Genomic DNA, 18,293 nt, shown 5'->3' with positions numbered 1-18,293 from the left:
TATAGTTACTCAGTTAGTGTGTTCCCCATGTCGTGTGTGTGTGTGTGTGTGTGTGTGTGTGTGTGTGTGTGTGTGTGTGTGTGTGTGTGTGTGTGTGTGTGTGTGTGTGTGTGCGTGTGTGCGTGTGTGTATGCGCTAGGGCCTTCCTGGATCATGGCTGAGGCTCCTAAACCTGTTTTTAGGAAATGCACAGAGTGTGGCCACAAGCTTTCCCCGGCTGATGGCCACACTCTGTTCATGGTGTGTTTAGGTGTCCCCCATTTGGATATGGGCTGTACCATTTTTGTGGGATTTAATGCTAGAGCCCTCATGGATCGGAGGGCAAAACTCATGATGAAGGGACTGTTGCCAGCATCGGGAACAGCTTTTCCCGCTTCTTCTTTTTTGGTAGTGGCTGCTACCCCATTCCTCTTCACCTCAGACCACCGGGGCTCAAACCCTCATTTCTAGGCCTTCAGATTCCAATAAGAGAGACAAAGATAGGCCCAAGAAGTGGTCTTCCGACTGCTCGGTGCAGTCGGGGCCTCCAGCAAAGTTTAAGACTCCACCTAGGCCCAGCACCCCTCGGCTCCATTCTCAGAGGTTTTAGCAGTAGCCAGCAGTGTCTCAGACACAATCTAGAGCCCCTTCACCGGCACTCCTGGCCATTGTCGGTGGCTTCATCATCCCGGTCCACCCGTAGCCTTTCAGAGTCAGAGAGGAACAGGATGATGCAGAAGTTTATCTGCACCCCGATCCAGATAGGTCCATAGGTTCATACTAGGCTATCTGCCCTAGGGCATTTATAAGCCTAGCCAGAGTGTGTTTGGCTTTCGCCACCCATTTTAAATGAATTTTGCTATGCCCTTTTTTGAGGTTAGTATACTGTGCCTCTGTCTAACAGTGACACAGAAGTGATACCTGGGGTAAACCTACAATCTCCCATCCACTCATCAAGATTCCTCTTGAAGAGAGTCAATGAGGGGCTCTGCCTAACCTGGACTGAGATTTTATTCCAGAATGAAGGGAGCCTCTGGGTTATGAATCTGTCCCTCCAGCATGTCCTATTTATTTCAGTGCTGAGGTTCAAGTCTCTCGAGCGCGTAGCTCAATGGGATTTGGATTTTCTGAGGTGCAGCATGTTCATTAATTCCGGGTTGGACATGGCTTTATACGTCAGGCACAGATCGCCTTTGAGCAGGCGGTATGCCACTTAGTAGAGCTGGAGTTTCTTTAACCGGGCAGCATATGGCATCTGTTTGAGCCCTTTGATCCTCTTGGTGAGGTACTTTTGGGGTCTTTCCAGTTGCTGCAGGTGTCTGGTAAGGTACATCCCAAAAGGGGCATTGTACTCAATTATGGGCCTGATGAGTGATGAGTAAAGAGGCACAATGACCTCCCCTGATCTAGATGTGAATCCCTTCATGACTAGGTGGGCTACATGACTAGGTGGGCTATATAAAATGTTTTTCTAACCACTTTGGCCACGTGGTTTTCAAATGAGAGATTGCTATCAACTTGGGTTCCCAGGTCCCTAATTACTTCTTCCGTACTTAATGGATTACCACCCATGTGGTAATTTGTGGGCACTTTGTTTTTGCCAAAGGGGATGACTATACACTTTTTGGCGTTTAGCTTGAGGCCATGGCTCTGGCACCAGCTGTCTGTTTCTATGAGGTCATTTTGTAGGATGCTTGTGTCAGCTGGAGAGTCGATTATGGCGTCTAGTTTGCAGTCATCTGCGAACTTGGTCAGACACAGTCCTTCCGTGTTGGCCTGTACCTCCGAGAAATATATACTGAACAGGAGAGGTCCCAGGACTGAGCCTTGTGGGACACCACTTGTAACTGGTTTGGAATCTGATATGGCTCCAGCAATTCTAACCATGTGGGTTCTGTCCTTGAGCCAGTTTACAACCCATCTAGTGACATAGGGGTTTATATTTAAGCTGGTGAGTTTATCTATAATGCCCGAGTGGGGTATTGTATCGAAGGCTTTTGCGAGGTCCAGGTAGGCTGTGTGGACCACCTTCCCCTCGTCAGTGGCCTTGGTGACTGTTTCAAAGAAATTGACCAGGTTTAAGAGGCAGGATCTGCCCTTAACAAAGCCGAACTGGGTAGGATCCAGTGTCTGTAGGTCCCCAATATCTTTATTTATGAGGTCCATGATGATCCTTTCCATAGCTTTGCAGACCAAGCTAGTCAGGCTTATGGGGCGATAGTTTCCAGGATCCGTTGAGGCACCACCTTTGTGGAGAGGGACCACTGTTGCTGTACGCCACTCTTTGGGTACATATCCTGTAGTAAGGCTGAGATTGAACAGTAGTTTTATGTTTGGGTTTAGCTCTTCTTGGAGTTCATGTAGGGCAGCCGGGACACCGTCTGGTCCCATTGATGCTGTGTTTTTGCTTTGGAGAGGCGGCTCTTACCTGAGCATCTGAGATGTCAGGGGGGGCAGCACTCTGCTGGGATAGATATTTGCCCTTTTGGTGGGGAGAGGGGAGAAGTTTGCGCTGAACCTGTCAGCTAGAATGTTGGCAATGTCTGTGGGTTCAGTGTATTTTTTGTCATTTTGGACTAATTCTGAGCATATCTAGGAATTCCCACCCAGGTTCCTAACATAACTAAAGAAAGCCTTGTGATTATCCTTAGTGTCCTGTGCAATTTTTCTCTCGAAGCTGGCCTTAGACGATTTTATGAGTGCCGTAGTTTTTTGCTAATACTGATCAGAGATGCCTTCCCTTTTTGGGATTTTGCTCTGTCATGTAGTAGCTTCTTCCTTCTATTGTATAGTTTGTTTATGGCTGGGGTCCACCAGACAGGACGCCTGCCTTTGGAGGATTGGGTCTTGGTTTTATTTGGGATTGCATGATCCATGCATTCCTGAAGGTGTTCATAGAATGCGTTTATAAAGGATTCTGCAGTCTGGGCCGTATTTTCCACAGGCACGGGGGCTTTGAAGGATTCCACCTCAGTTTTGAGGAGTGTGAAATTTGCTTTAGAGAAGTTTTTCACTGTGGATTTCTGGGCAGGGGGTGGGGTCGGGATGTGAATATCCAGTGAGATTAGTTTATGGTCTGATCTTACCAGTGAGGGATACACTTCTGGTCTGGAGCATAGAGCCCCCATGTTGGTGATGACCAGGTCCAGTATGTTTTCCCCTCTTGTGGGAGTGGTAACAAGATGGGGAGCTTCCCAGCCCTCTCTCCCTCCAGATCGAGAGGTTCTCAGACCTTCTTTGCCCCATTGCTCCTTCTCCAATCCTGCCCTTGGTTTTGGAGTCTTTGCATCCGAGAGCCCTCGGAGTCGAAGGGCCGGCGCCAATGGGACCTAGTACCTCGACTCTGACCATGACCATGAGTGGGTCAGATCCGACCGGGTTGGATCTAAGCTCTCGGAGTTGTAGTCTTGGAGTCGGATCCGGGGGCTTGCTGTCAGTTCCAAGTTTGTTGGAGCACAGCATCTCCCTTGGCTTCTCGGCGCTGGTAGGCTCGGATCCGACTCCCCCGTCAGACCCAAGGAGTGCGACTCCATTGTTAGTTTCGAGGGATGTCTGCTCCCCCTTGGCATTCGACTTGGTGGAGAGGGTCCTCTTGAGTAGATTGAGGCCTCTGATTATCTCCTCATCGTAATCCGCCCCGATCCTCTCAGTTCTGGGTACAGCGCTGACCATCCTGTCCTGCCTGATGTGCACCGACTTGGAGGAAGGGGAAGGCTCCCACAGACCCCCCCCCCCGATGATGTCTCCTTTGGAGACATAATGGAACTCCTTCGCTGGGGAGAGGTGGTCCACTGCAAGCCAACCTTGTTGTTCCTGGAGGCTTTTGGCATGGCCCATCTACCTCCTGGGTGCCCCCCCCCCCATGGATCCATTAGTGGACCTTATCACAACGTGAGTATAGAAGGAACCGGACACGGTGGAGCGTATTCCAAAGTGTCCGGATAAAATTTTGACTCCCCCCTCTGATAAAACCAGCTGGAGTAAGAGATCACTGGTAGACGTCTGGAGGAGCGGATTTACACTTCAGCTACCTTTTCTATAAGGGCGCTGAATTATTTGGCCCACGTTATCCGACAGCCTGGTCAAGGAAGTGGCTAAGTCGCACATGGAGTCCATGTCACCGGAGGATAAGCAAGCATTTTCCACACGGATAGCCACTGTCAAAGAGGTTTCAAACACATCCATGCACTTCCTTTCGCATGCCACCGAAGGAGCTGCAAGGGCTGCCGGTTCCGGTGTTGCCATGCCTGGCTCTGGCTATGTCAGTTTACGGAACCCTTCAAGGCATCGTTTGCTAATGCCCCTTATGATGGTTCTTCTCTGTTTGGGAAGACCGTATGTGAGACACTGGCCCAGAGTGAGAAGGACGAGAAGGCGCTGTCTGCTGTCGGGGTCTGCTGCTCTACCCCTCAAAGATCCATCTCGTGGAATCAGCGAGAGGAAAAGAAGATGTGGTTCTGAAAGTCAAAGTACTCCCAAGACACTCAGGACTCATCTTCCCACAGAGGCATAAGGGGTTATGATAGATGCCGGCCCGGAGGCAGAGGGGGGGGTCTGAGGAATTTTGGATCTTGAGAACCTGTCTTGGACAGGCCCATGCAGCAGCCCTGAGCGGTTACCCGACTGCTCGTCTTTGGAGGCAGTCGGGGGTCATCTTTCATTGCACCTAACGGTGTGGGAGTACGTGTCAACAAACCATTGGGTGATACAAATCATATCCAGAGGATATTCCATTCCTTTCATACTACCAGCTATTCCCCCAAAACACCTCCCAAACTTTCCACTCGTGCAAAGGGAGGTTGCAGCACTTGAAATAGAAACGCTGCTAAAGAAGCGAGTCATCCAACCCATCCCCCCAAATCAATCTGGATCAGGCATTTATTCCAGGTTATTTTTAGTGCCAAAAAAGACAGGGGACCTAAGACCTATCCTGGATCTTTCCACCTTGAATCTGAATGTTGCCAAAGAAAAGATCTGATATTGTTAATCCTCGTTCATTCCTTATGCATGGGTATCGGTTCCGAGCTCGGAACTGAGCCGGCCATTTTCCAAGCTCACGTCAGCTTCAGTCTCTAGCTAAACTCTTACCCACAATTCCCCACTGCCTGTTGCCTCAGATTTCGTTTGCTGCATTGCCATTCGGTCGTGTCAAGCTGCTTCTCTTGAGCTAAGTACAGTTATTTGTTGTCTAATAGTCATTTATATTACTTTTCTGTCAGAAAAGTTTCTATTTTGTTGTCTCTTACCCTATCGCATCTAGCGACCATATTTTCCTGAGTTTTCTTCTCTTTTCTTTCCTTTTTTTACCACAAAGTATTTCTCCCTTACCATCGTTGGTAATCTTCCTTTTTTTTTCATACCTTCGGGTATTCTTTTGTACCATTGCTGGTACTCTTTTATACTATCTACTTTAACTGTCATGGCATATAAGAAAGGTAGTCCAGGGTTTAAATGGTGTTCTAATCGTGGACACAAACTAACTACGTCTGATGCACACTCTTTGTGTGTTTATTGTTTGGGGGCGTCCCACTTATCTGTTGACCCGCCCTGTACTATCTGTGAACATTTTTCAAATAGAACTTTGTTGGAAAGGAAAAACAAGTTGTTGCTGAAGGGACTTCTTAAATCTCCCTTTTCAGAGGCTATTTCTGGGTCAGAGGCCTCAACCCCTCCTTGAGCCCATAAGAAAATCTTGGATGTTCCTACCAAGGCTAAATCTTTGCCTTCGTCCCCGACTGGGGACTCCCGCCAACCAAAACCTAACAAGGCTAAAGTTTCAGCCCCGGAGCTCACTCAGTCAGCCCCAGTGCTTTCGGTGCCTAGACCTTCGGCACCATTAGTGATCTCGGCTCCATCTTCTCATGCAGCCTTCACTATATCGGCACTGAGGGGCTCCTCACTTCAGACCATTACCACTGTATCAGCACCGACCGCTCAGTCGGCGCAGACCTTGACCACGTCGTCTCCGACATCTTACTCGGAACCGACGCCTTTATTGTTGACTCCAGTTTTGTCTGTTCCAGCTTCAGTACTGACAACCACTTCGGTACTGATCCCTGTGTCGGTGCAGACCATAACCCTGGGCACCAATGACTTTTTTGGTGCAGACACCCATAGTCCAGTCTCTCTTGGCACCGTTGTTCTTGGTGTGGACTGGTAAGATGGGCACCGAGTTTACCTCTTATGTGGACAGGCCTGTTTCTCCCTCAGTCTCTGTGAGGTCCACTAGAAGCCTTTCCGAACATGATGTGTTGCGTCTTGTGGATCAGGTGCTCTTGGACAAGAGGTATCCCACCCCCCAGGAACTCTCCTTCCTTGGGAGGTGATCACCCATCTCCAAAGACCCATTCTTATTCTCCTCCTTCATTGCCTTTGAATTCCATGGGTATAGCACAGTCTTCCCCTTCTGCGGTTCCCTTTATGGATCTCACTAAGGAACTGCAGTTGCCTTCGTGGCAGGAAAGTTTTGCTATGACCCAGGATGTCAGTTGTGACACGCATAATTTGCTGCTCCACAGCCATCCAGGGACTCCGTGTCGGCAGGCTGAGCCACTTAGGAGAGGGGTGACCCCTGTCATAGACATTTACTGCTCTTCAGGTGGACCAGCCTTCCAACTGATGGAGAAGGCTTTTGCTGCTGCTGGCGATACTGGACTGTCTATCCCTCCGCCCTCCTCTGGTACACTGGTTTCACAAGTCACACCGGGCGGACACCAGGTGCAAGGGCCTCAGGACATATTCCCACAGGAAACCCCTTTTCCGCTGTCTTCCCCAGCTTCTCCCACTAAGGAAGTCCACTGGAAAAGTTTGTGTAAGAGGAAGCACATGAACTCCACAGAGGAATCCCTTACTGAAGACACAGATTTTGATGAGGGGGAAGGATCCCCTCGGTCACCCTCTGAGGTATCCTTTGGTGATATCCTCGAAATCCTTAAACAGAGAGGTGACTTGCAGTTCTCTAATCCGACCTCTGAGGAATCTGTGTTCCTGCAGGCCTTTTGTGCACAGTCCCCTACATCCTGGGTTACTCCACCTGCCGATGTACTTGTCCGGCTTATCGTGCAGCGTGCTTGGAAGGCTCCTGACACCGTCAAAGCTATTCCCCGGAGGCCAGATAAGATTTTTGTCCCCTCCTGCTACGGATCCCCATTAGCCAAAAGGTCTTCCTGTGGATGCTTTGGTGGTGGCGGCCGCAACAAAAAAAGGATCTGGCAGAAGAAGAAAGCCAGACTGTCCATCCGCCTAACAAAGAATCCTAGGCCCTGGACAGGATAGGGAAGTGCACCTTTGCATCAGCGACCTTTACTGTCAAGTCCCTGAATTATATGGCACACTTTACCAGGCTTCAAAGGGATCTGATTTCTGAGCTCTCTGAAACCTTGGCTGGTGCCGTGTCTGATGAGGTCCGTGACAGTGGCCTCTCAGCTGGCCACCATTGAGTCAATATCTAACTCCTCTATGCGACTGATATCTCACGCATCAGAAGGAGCAGCTAGAGCAGCGGGTTCAGCTGCGGTCTTGAGACGACATACCTGGATGTGCTTGTGCAATTCCCGGAACCCTTTAAGGCTTCCTTTCTTAATGCTCCCATTGAGGCCTCTTCGTTGTTTGGACCCAAAGTTAAAAGCACACTGGCCAGATGTGAACAGGACGGTAAGACCCTTTCTGCCATAGGTGTCCGTTATTCTTCCCGTCAGTGTGCTTTCTCCCGAAACCAAAAGAGTGGGAAGATATGGTTCAAGAAATCTCAGGGTCCTTTCCGTGACACACAGGCTGAGTTCTCCCCTAGAGGCAGAGGGGGAAACTCACAGGGGAAGACTCTCCTTTCGGGGCAGAGGGGGTCCGTGTAAACAGGGTTCCAAGGACTCTTTCCCTGGCCAACCCTACCAGCACTCCTGAAGAGCGGCCCATCTCCTTTCCTCTGGAGGTGGTTGGAGGTCATTTCTCCTTGTACCCTTCTGCCTGGCTAACCATCACCACCGATTCTTGGGTACAAAGGATTATAACCAGGGTTATCATATCCCCTTCGATATTTCTCCTGTCCCTTCATAAAAACTTTCCCGACGTTCCACCCAGTCAAAGGGAAGAAGCAGCACTAGAGATAGAAAAGCTGCTAAGAAAGAGAGTCATCCAAATAGTCCCCCCAGACCAAATAGGATCTGGATTCTACTCGACTGTTTTTGATGCCAAAGAAAACCGGGGACTGGAGACCAATTTTGGATCTCAGTGTATTGAACAAGTTTGTGAGAGTACAAAAATTCCGGTTGGTCACAATACAGTCTATCCTCCCGCTTTTGAAAAAAGACAATTGGATGTGCTCGATAGATCTCCAAGATGCTTACTACCACATAAAAGTGGACAGGCCATCAAGAAGTTTTCTGCACTTCCGTGTGGGAGCCAGTCACTACCAGTTCAGTGTACTGCCCTTCGGACTCTCTACAGCCCCCAGAGTGTTCACAAAGTGCATGGCAGTTGTCACAGCTCACTTATGATTTCAAGGATTCCAGGTGTTACCATACCGAGACGACTGGCTCATTTCCGCCCCCACCAGACATGTACTGGAAGAAGCCCTGGCATACTCTCTCCTCGCTGCACAAAGGCTAGGCATAGCCATAAACTGGCAAAAATCCAATCTCACCCCATCTCAGTCGACAGAATTCATAGGGGTTATCTTGAACACAAAAAACTGCAGAGCTGCCATTCCAGAGCACAGAATTTTAAGGATAAAACAACAACTGATTCCAATCTTTTCAAGGGAGAAATCCACAGCTCACTCGTTTTACAGCTGTTGGGTTCCATGCAGCCTCCATCACCATTGTCCCCCTGGCCAGGTTTCATATGAGGCTTCTACAATGGCTACTGCTCACCCAATGGTATCCCTTTCAGCATCCTGTTTCAGCAATGTTTCGAGTAACACGCAGGGGCAGACAGGATTTAAATTGGTGGATGACACACAATCTGTCACAATGGTCTCGCCCCTTCTCCCCCCAGCAACCCAAGGCCACAGTGACCACGGATGCCTCCCTGATGGGGTACGTGGGGCTATGTCAGGGACATACAGTCCAAGGCACTTGGTCTGAACTGGAGGCCCATCTGCATATAAATGTTCTAGAGCTGAGGGCAGTGCTTCTGGCGTTGCAAGCATTCCATCCCCTGCTGCCATCTGGGACAATTGCGATTCAATCAGACAACATGGCGGTGGTCTGGTACATCAACAAGCAAGGTGGAACCAAATCTTACCCCCTTTGTCGAGAGGCCATGAGGATATGGCAATGGGCGATGGCTACCAACCGTTTTCTTCTAGCAACACACATTCCCGGGAGTTCCAATGTGATAGCAGACAGACTCAGCAGGTGCATTCTTCAACCTCACGAGTGGTCCCTGAATCCCTTGATAGTGGCGGAGATCTTCCACTGCTGGGGCAGTCCTTGCTGCGACCTCTTTGCTTCCCCGACCAACTACAAACACAGCAACTACTTCATCCTGATTCCCCCTCCGGGACAGTCACCCAGGGACGCTCTAGTCCACGATTGGCCCTTGGGTCTTCTTTACACATTCCCACTCTTTCCCCTCATTCCCCAGTTTCTGAAGAAAGCCCGTCGGTTGAAGAGCAAGGTGATCCTCATAGCACCATATTGGCCTCAACAGATTTGGTTCCCCTTCCTTTGGCCTCACCTACTAGATCGACCATGGATTCTCCATCCAACCCCGGAATTGATCTCACATCCACAGAACCTGATTCATCCCAACTTGAACAGCCTGAAGCTCACAGCTTGGCTCCTTCAATTCCCTTGATTGCCAGGCAGAATGATCTTTCTTTACCAATACGTGACATTCTCATTGCATCTTATAAGTCTTTCACTAAAATTACTTATCTGAGCAAGTGGAAAAGATTTACCTGTTGGCTGAAAGATAAACAATTAGATCCCTTCTCAGCAGCAGTGTCGATAATACTAGACTATCTGGCCGACCTTTTCCAATCGGGTCTATCGGCCTCTACTATTAGAGTTCTTTTGGCTGCAATTTCTAATTTCCATGAGGGTGTCCAAGAATCCTCTCATGTCCCACAAATTGTGCAAGACCTTCATAAAAGGTGTGAATCATCTGAAGCCACCTTTTAGAGAACCTATTCAACCATGGGATTTATCATTAGTTCTACAAGCTCTAACAATGCCACCCTTCGAACCAGCCTCTTCTTGCGACCTCAAGCATTTGTCATGGAAAACCTTGTTTTTGGTCGCCATTACTTCTGCCAGACATATTTCTGAGCTTCAAGCTTTATGTATCAAGAGTCCATACTTGATTTTTCATAGAGATGGAGTGTCTCTGAGAACTAATCCATAATTTCTGCCAAAAGTGATTTCTGAAATGTCCATTAATCAAACCATTGAATTGCCAGTTTTCTTTCCCAATCATTCAGAGGAGAGTATTGCCTACATACCCTAGATATCCACAGGCAAATCCATTTTTACTTAAACAGGACTAGGTCCTTTCGTAAATCTGACCAGTTATTTTTGGCCTTTTCTGGACCTAGATTAGGATCTGCTGTTGCTAAGGTCACATTAGCTAGATGGTTGAAGGACTGTGTGACCTTCATTTATACACAACGTAATATCTTGTTGCCTACTACCATGAAAGCTCATTCAACAAGGTCAGTGGCAACTTCTGCTGCCTTCCATGCCAGAGCTTCTTTACATGACATCTGTGCAGCTGCAACTTGGGCTACGCCTCATACCTTCATCAATCATTACAAATTGGATTTGGCCTCCAGTGGAAGAGCATCTTTCGGTTCTATGGTGCTCAATAATGTCCTTCCATGAGAGCCTCCCAGGAATAGAGGTATCTGGGGACTCTGTCCCATGTGTAAGGAATGAACGAGGATTAACAATATCAGATAAAGAAGTTATGTCTTACCATAACGTTCCGTCTGTATTGTTGATCCTCGTTCAGTCATTACGACCCTCCCTCCTTCCCCTTCCTGTGGTTTCTAGTGGATCTCACCATCAGGTTCTCTTAGGTTATTTGACCAGAGGTAGCTTCTACCCTCTTTGACTTGCAAACTCAATCTGAGGTAACAGGGAGAGGGGGATTGTGGGTAAGAGTTTGAAGCTGATGAGAGCTTGGAAAATGGCCGGCTCGGTTCCGAGCTCGGAACCGATACCCATGCGTAATGACTGAACGAGGATCAACAATACAAATGGAACGTTATGGTAAGACATAACTTCTTTTTCCGGATGGTCACTCTGCAATCCATCCTGCCCTATCTGCAGGAGAAGGATTAGATGTGCTCGATAGACCTCCAGGACACATACTATTATATAAAGATGCACAGACGTTCCAGGAGTTTTCTCTGCTTCTGGCTAGGAGATGATCATTATCAGTTCCGAGCCCTCCCCTTTGGTTTCACCACAGCCCCCAGGGTGTTCAAGGTTATGGCAGTTATAGCGGCTCACTTGAGACTTCAGGGTATACAGGTCTTCCCATACCTGGACGATTGGCTCCATACTTGCCCCCACCAAGTGCCTACTTTGTCAATCTAGAGACTATTTCCCGAGGCTAACTAGTCACTTGGGTATCACAGTCAGCACAAATAAATCATCTCTGAACCCGGTTCAAATTCTAGAATTCATCGGAGTAAGATTAGACACCATCCAGATGAAGATCTTGCTCACCCCGGAAAGAGTTTGGAGCTTACGTCTCCACGTGTCTCTTATTATTCAGCCTCATCTTCCCCTCTGTGGAGGTGGTATTGTGAGCTCTTAGCTCTATGGCAGCCACCATCACGTTTCTTCCCTGTGCCGGTCCTCACATGTGGGTACTTCAGTGGACATTAGCAGTCCAATATTCCCTCTTAGACCTGCCATTAGCTCATCCGATACATATAAGCAGGGCTTGCAAGGAATCTGTCCTCTGGTGAATGCACTCCTCCAACATGGTCGAGGGATGCCCCTTTATTGCAACCCCTCCCCAAGCCACGGTGACCACGGATGCCTCCTGGCTAGGGTGGGTGGGCATTGCTCTGGAAGGACAGTCCAAGGCATGTGGTCCCCGAACGAGACCAAGTTGCATATCAACGTCCTAGAGATGAAGGCGGTCCTTTTAGCATTGCAGGCCCTTCATGCCTTTCTCCCTCTGGGAACTATTGCAATACAGTCAGACAACATGTCAGTAGTCTGGTACATCAACAAGCAGGTAGGGACCAGACCTTACCCCCTTTGTCACGAGGCCATGAGAGTGGGGAAATGGGCGATTTCCTCCAACCGGTTTCTGGTAACAACGCACATTCCAGGACGGTCCAACATACTAGCAGACAAGCTGCGCAGGACTATTCTGATGCCTTACGAGTGGTCTCTGAATCCTTCTGTAGCAGAACAGATGTTCCTAGAGTGGGGTCAGCCTTGCTACGATATCTTTGCATTTCCTTCCAGCGAGAAGTGCAGTGACACTCTAGTCCATGTTTGGCCTTCCAGTCTTCTCTATGCTTACCCTCCATTACCTCTCATACCGAAATTTATTCAGAAGTCCTGTGGGGTTGGGGAGCACAGTGATCCTCATTGCCCCATTCTGGCCTTGACAACTCTAGTTTCCCTTCCTTTGGTCTCATCTTCTAGCTCCACCATGGATCTTGGATCCAATACCGGATCTTATGTCCTTACCCCTTGAAGGTTCCTCATCCAAACCTGGTCAGTCTGTAGCTCACTGCTTGGCTGCTTCAGTTCTATTGATAGCTAGGACTCCCGGTTTATCCTCACTGGTCAAGACTATTCTGGTGGCGGATAACAAATCATCCACCAGGAAACTTTACCATAGCAAATGGAAGCGTTTCTCAATTTGGGCCTCTCAAAGGGACATGGATTCTTTCACAGCTCCGTTCCCGCAGTATTGGAGTTTTTGGTGAGTATGTTTCATCCAAGCGCTAGCTGTTCTACTGTAAAAGTTCAACTGGCTGCCATTTCCAACTTTCATATTGTGGAAAATATGGTTTCGTTAGCCTCTTCTAGACTGTGCAAATCCTTTATTAAAGGTACTTTTCTTTTAAGACCCCCAGTGAAGGAACCTGCTCCTCCTTGGGACCTCACGTTTGTCTTATTCTCTGTGGTTTCTTCACCTTGCGAGCCCGCAGCATCTGTGGACCTTCAATTTGTATTATTGCTAACGGCCTTCCCAGTGGCTATCACCTCGGCTAGGATGGTATCAGAACTTCAAGCGTTATCTATCAAAGCTCCGTATATGATCTTCCATAAGGATAGGGTGTTGCTCCTTACCAATCCTTCCTTTCTTCCAAAGGTTGCTTCTGAAAACAATATTAACCAGACGATTAACCTTCCTGTTTTCCTTCCAAATTTTCAGAACAGGTGTGAATATAAGTTACATTTGTTGGATGTACATAGACAATTAAGGTTCTATCTGCACAGAACTAAGGCTTTTCGCAAGTCCGATCAGTTATTCGTTTCATATGCTAAACCCTTTCTAGGCAAACCAATCTCCAAAGTGACTATTGCTCAATGGATTTCTCAGTGTATCCTTAAGGTGTACTCAGACAAAGGCATTTCTCCTCCGGGTCAAGTGAAAGCACATTCCACCAGGTCCATGGCTACTTCTGCAGCTTTTTGGTCCAGGGTGTCTCTGGATGATATTTGTTCTGCGGCTACTTGTTCCTCATCTCACACCTTTATTTCACATTACAAACTAGACATGATATCTAGAGGTAGAGCATCCTTTGTCTTCACGGTGCTCCGAAATATCCCACGATGAGGGCCTCCCAAGTGATGTTCTTCGTGTTTCTCTGTTGCAGTCATCATACTTGGGTTATCTGCCTGCAGGTAGCCCTCAGTCGGCCCAAATACCAGAGTCTTGGGATTTCTGCATCAGATGCCGTCGCCTCTTCCATGACTTCAGGACGTCAGGGGTATAAAACATGCAGCCGATGCCATTAAATCAGCTTTTCTTACCGTGCAGTGTCCGAAGCAGAAGCAGTTATCAAGTGCTGGTCGGCCACATCATGAAATTTTTGTTTTTCGAGTTTCAGACCTGAAGTCTTCTAAAAGATGACTACCCCATTGGGGATCCTTTTTCCTTGCTCTAACCAATGTCAGAAAAAGTTAATAATTGTCTTTCCTGTGGGAAGCAAATATCTCACAGAGATTTTCATTCTTACTGCGTCACCTGTTTAGGCCCAGACCATGACGTTCGTTGCTGTCGGTTTTGTGCCTTGTTCAACGCACAAACTATTCGTCGTCGGGCTATTTTTTCACTAAATTCTTTCACTGTCATTCTCCGTGTTCCGAAATGGCTTCTATAAGCCATCCGACTACCTTTTAACACTTTCGGCTTTTCCCAGTTAGGGGTCGCCACAGCAGAACTCTGGTCCGCTTATGATTGGCAGTGGATTTTTACTGTGCTGAGTTGCCAGCCCAATGCCCAACCTTCAGCGAAGCATGCCCATTCACGCTCAAACCTACCTGCATGTCTTTAACGTCACTCGACTGCAGAGAGGACATGCAGACTCCACACAGAAGGCGCTCCAGCCGAAAATCAAACGGGAGAACCTTTTGCTGTGAGGCAACAATGCTAACTGCTGCACCACCGCTGCTAAGCCATCTGACTACCGATCTTCCGAAAAAATGTAAGGATAAAGACAGGGACAGACCGCATAGGCTGGTACTCAGTGAGGCACCTTCGTAGCCCCTGATACACCTTCTACAGATTTGCATGCCTCTGCTAAGACCCATTCGGAGTCCGGTATGCTGCAAGTTGCTTCTTCGACTTTGGAACCTGCAGATGTCTCTACCTTGGATGGGTCTGGAGCTGCTGTGCAGGCACCGGCTTCTGAGGGTGTATTCCAACCTTCCAATGTTCATATTAAACTGACATCTTCGTTTTTGACTAAAACTACCAACTTTCTCAAGCCCAGAGTTTGCACTAAGCCTAGAAAACCGATGACCAAACTGCATGCTCAAGCTCCCATGCCACGGAAACAAATGCTTAGAATGGATGAAGACCTTATAACTTTAATTAGGGGAAGTCAGCCTCCCCCCTCTATAAGGCAAAGGATTGATTTTCCTTCTGATTCTATAGACCTTGAGTCCGATGACTCTGATCCCTCTGATTACCAGGAGATTCACTTATCTACCTATGAGGATTCAGATGCAGAGGATTCCATTCCCTCTGCCTCCCCTCCAGAGGACTTTTCTTTTGGTGAAACCTTGCATACCTTAATGGAGCATTTCCACTGGGAATGCCAGGACTACCCACAGTCCAAAAAGAGACTCAGAAAATTTTTAGACTTGACTCAGTACAGGCATCTAGCTATAGCCGCTGTCCTGGATATTGTAGATGATGTCTTCATGGGGTCCAGTCTTACTCCTGATTCTTTAGTACCAGCTCCTAGAAAGCCTGAAAGGTACTACAGAATACCTGACTCACACAAATTTATCTTTAAAAATCCCACTGCGGATCCACAGACCATTTCCCCGGGGATCTACAGGTATTAAGGCCACTACAGCCAAAAACCCTACCCCTTCGGAGAGGTATTTTAGAGCTTTAGACAGATGGGGAAAGAAGATATACACCTCTGCAACACATGCCATAAGGGCTTTAAATTGCCAGTTTCACATGTTGAAGTATCAGCAGCATATCATAGAACTAATTAAACAGAAAATGTTGGTGCTTCCAGATTGTGCAGAGAATAAAGAGTTACAAGAGTTAATGCATTCTGCAAACCAAGTTAGTAAACATACTTTGCAGGGTGGTTTTGATGCCTTAGAAGCATCTTGCAGGGCTGCTGTCATTGGGTTTGTACTGAGAAGGCATGCTTGGCTGAAGGAACAAATCCTGCCAGACCATGTCAAAGCAAAATTGCTAGATGCTCCATTGAACCAGGAACGCTTGTTTGGCACAAAAGCAGAAGACATTCTTAAAAAAATGGAGTAAAAAGCAAAATCTATGCGAACTGTTACAGATTTCTTACAGGTACAGCCACCTAGATTCAGTAGGCATTGGCCTTCTAAACACTGGTCCTTTCCAGTCCATCCCAGCCCTTCTCAGTCCAAACCCAGGGGCAACAGACCACCAAGTCTACAGTCTCAGGGTATGCAGAGATCTAAGCAATGGAGTGCTCCCACCTCTAAAACTGGGAGTGGTAAGCCATCCCTTATGGAAAAAGTTCACAATGACTTTTCTATCATTCTTCCCAGCCATGCCCAAGTACTTGCACCCCTGGGAGGAAAACTCGCCCTGCATGCTAAAAACATGGGATGTCCATTACCCAGTGCCAATGGTTCCTAAGCATTGTATCCCAGGGATACAGATTCTACTTCCACTCATTGCCAACCCCAAGCGGGGTGCCAGACCTTCCTCCAAACCAGTGGGCAGAGGCTCAAAAGCAAGTACTTTCTCTTCTTAGTATCAGGGTTATTCAACCTGTTACAGTAGAGCAAAGGGGACAGGGTTTCTATTTCAGACTGTTCCTGGTGCCCACAAAAGAGAGCTCATGGCACCCTATCTTGGATCTGTCCATTCTCAACACCCAACACCTCCCTGGTGGTTCCAAAATTCAAAAGGCTTACACTATAACAGCTGCTTCCTTTGCTAGCCAAGGACTCCTGCTAGTCACCCTAGACTTAAAAGAAGCTTATCTGCATCCGCACATCCCCACAAGGGAATCTTGCAGGAAATATCTATGTTTCAGGGCAGCCTCTATGCACTGTCAGTAATCCGCACTTCCCTTTGGCTTATCTACTGCGACCAGGGTATTCACAAAGTGCCTGGCTCCAGCCATTGCATACTTTAGGCAGAGAAATATTCAAATGTACCTATACTTGGACGATGGCCTGATTCAGGCGAATAGTCCAGAATTGCTACTTCAGCATCTGGCATTCGTAAAGAGACTTTTAACTTCTGTGGGGTACACCATCAACGAAAATAAATCACATCTGGTGCCCAGCCAAAAGATTGTATTCCTGGGAGCAAGCTTGCACACAACTTCCCAGATGGCATTCCTCACTCCAGAAAAGCAGGTTCATTTGACAAACTACTTCAAACTAAAAGCCTCCAAGACCCAGCTATCTGCAAGAAAAATACTGCAAGCCCTAGGGTTCATGGCCTCATGCATTCTACTAATTCCATATGCAAGATGGCATATGAGGAAACTTCAGTGGTACTTAAAAAGTCTCTGGTATCAACTCTCTCAGGACTTGGAAATACTGATTCCTATCATTCTTTGTCTAACGGCAAAGTTCCTTTGGTGGGCAGAGGCTTGCAACCACAACAAGGGACTTTCTTTCCCTCAACCCTTCGCCGCCCAGACCCTGTCAACAGATGCATCAGACTATGCATGGGGGGCTCACATGGCAGGCAAATGCATTCAAGCCTAATGGAGCCCAGGACAAATTCACCTGCATATCATTCAAAAAAGAAATGTTAGCTGTACAGAATGCTCTGACAGCCTTCAAATACCTTTTCCTTCCAGGACATCTTGATAAAGATAGACAACACCACAGTTTTGTGGTACATAATCAAGCAGGGGAGAACTCATTCCTACCCACTCTGCAGGTTAGCCATAGCCCTGTGGAACCCAGCCTTGAGCAACCAAGTGCACCTGCAAGCTCAATTCCTGCCAGGCAAACAAAATACACTGGTAGATGAATTAAGCAGAAAGCTACTGGACCCACATGAGTGGAAACTGGAACCAAACTCATTCAAACTTCTAATCAACAGATGGGGGACACCAGAGGTGGTCCTCTTTGCCTCCCCCATAACCATCAATTGAGCAAACTTTGCACCAGAAATCCCCACAGCCAAGCATGGCAAGTGGATGCCCTAGCCTTTACATGGGAAAATCTTATCAATTTATGCCTTTCCCACTCTGCCCCTCCTCTCAAACGTACTACTCAAGATCAAGCAGGATACACCAAGGACAGTCCTTATTGCACCAGACTGGCCACGCCAGCACTGGTACCCACTCCTATGCAGTCTGACAGCAGTGCAGGAGGGACAGGTTTTGCATCCTCCGCTACAAACACTGAACCTTGCAGCCTGGCTTCTTCCCTGAACACAACACCAGCAACCCTCAGCTAACAGGTGCTGGACATCATCCTTGAGGCCAGAAAGCCTAGTACTAGGAAATCCTATTCAGAAAACTGGAAAAGATATGTTCTTGGAGCCAGTCTCTAGGAAAGGACACAGCCGTGCCCTCCTTACCTCAAATTCTAGATTACCTAGCAGAGCTGCTCCACAAAGGCCTTTCCTTCGCATCATTTAAGATTCATGCCTCGGCTATCTCAGCTCATTACAATATGGAGCCACCTCTCTTT

General features: G+C 47.8%; 1 protein-coding gene across 1 annotated transcript in view; it reads left to right on the top strand.

The window, feature by feature from the left end:
* The window catches only part of CPZ (carboxypeptidase Z), a 1,352,173-nt gene that overhangs the window by 1,195,049 nt on the left and 138,831 nt on the right, over window positions 1–18,293 (top strand). The window lies entirely within an intron of this gene.

Source organism: Protopterus annectens, chromosome 3.part1 (assembly GCF_019279795.1).
Source record: "Protopterus annectens isolate FY-2018-M chromosome 3.part1, PAN1.0, whole genome shotgun sequence".
NCBI classification, from domain to species: Eukaryota; Metazoa; Chordata; order Ceratodontiformes; family Protopteridae; genus Protopterus; species Protopterus annectens.
Note: the sequence above shows the minus strand (reverse complement) of the source record. Positions and strands in the feature narration are given on the sequence as shown.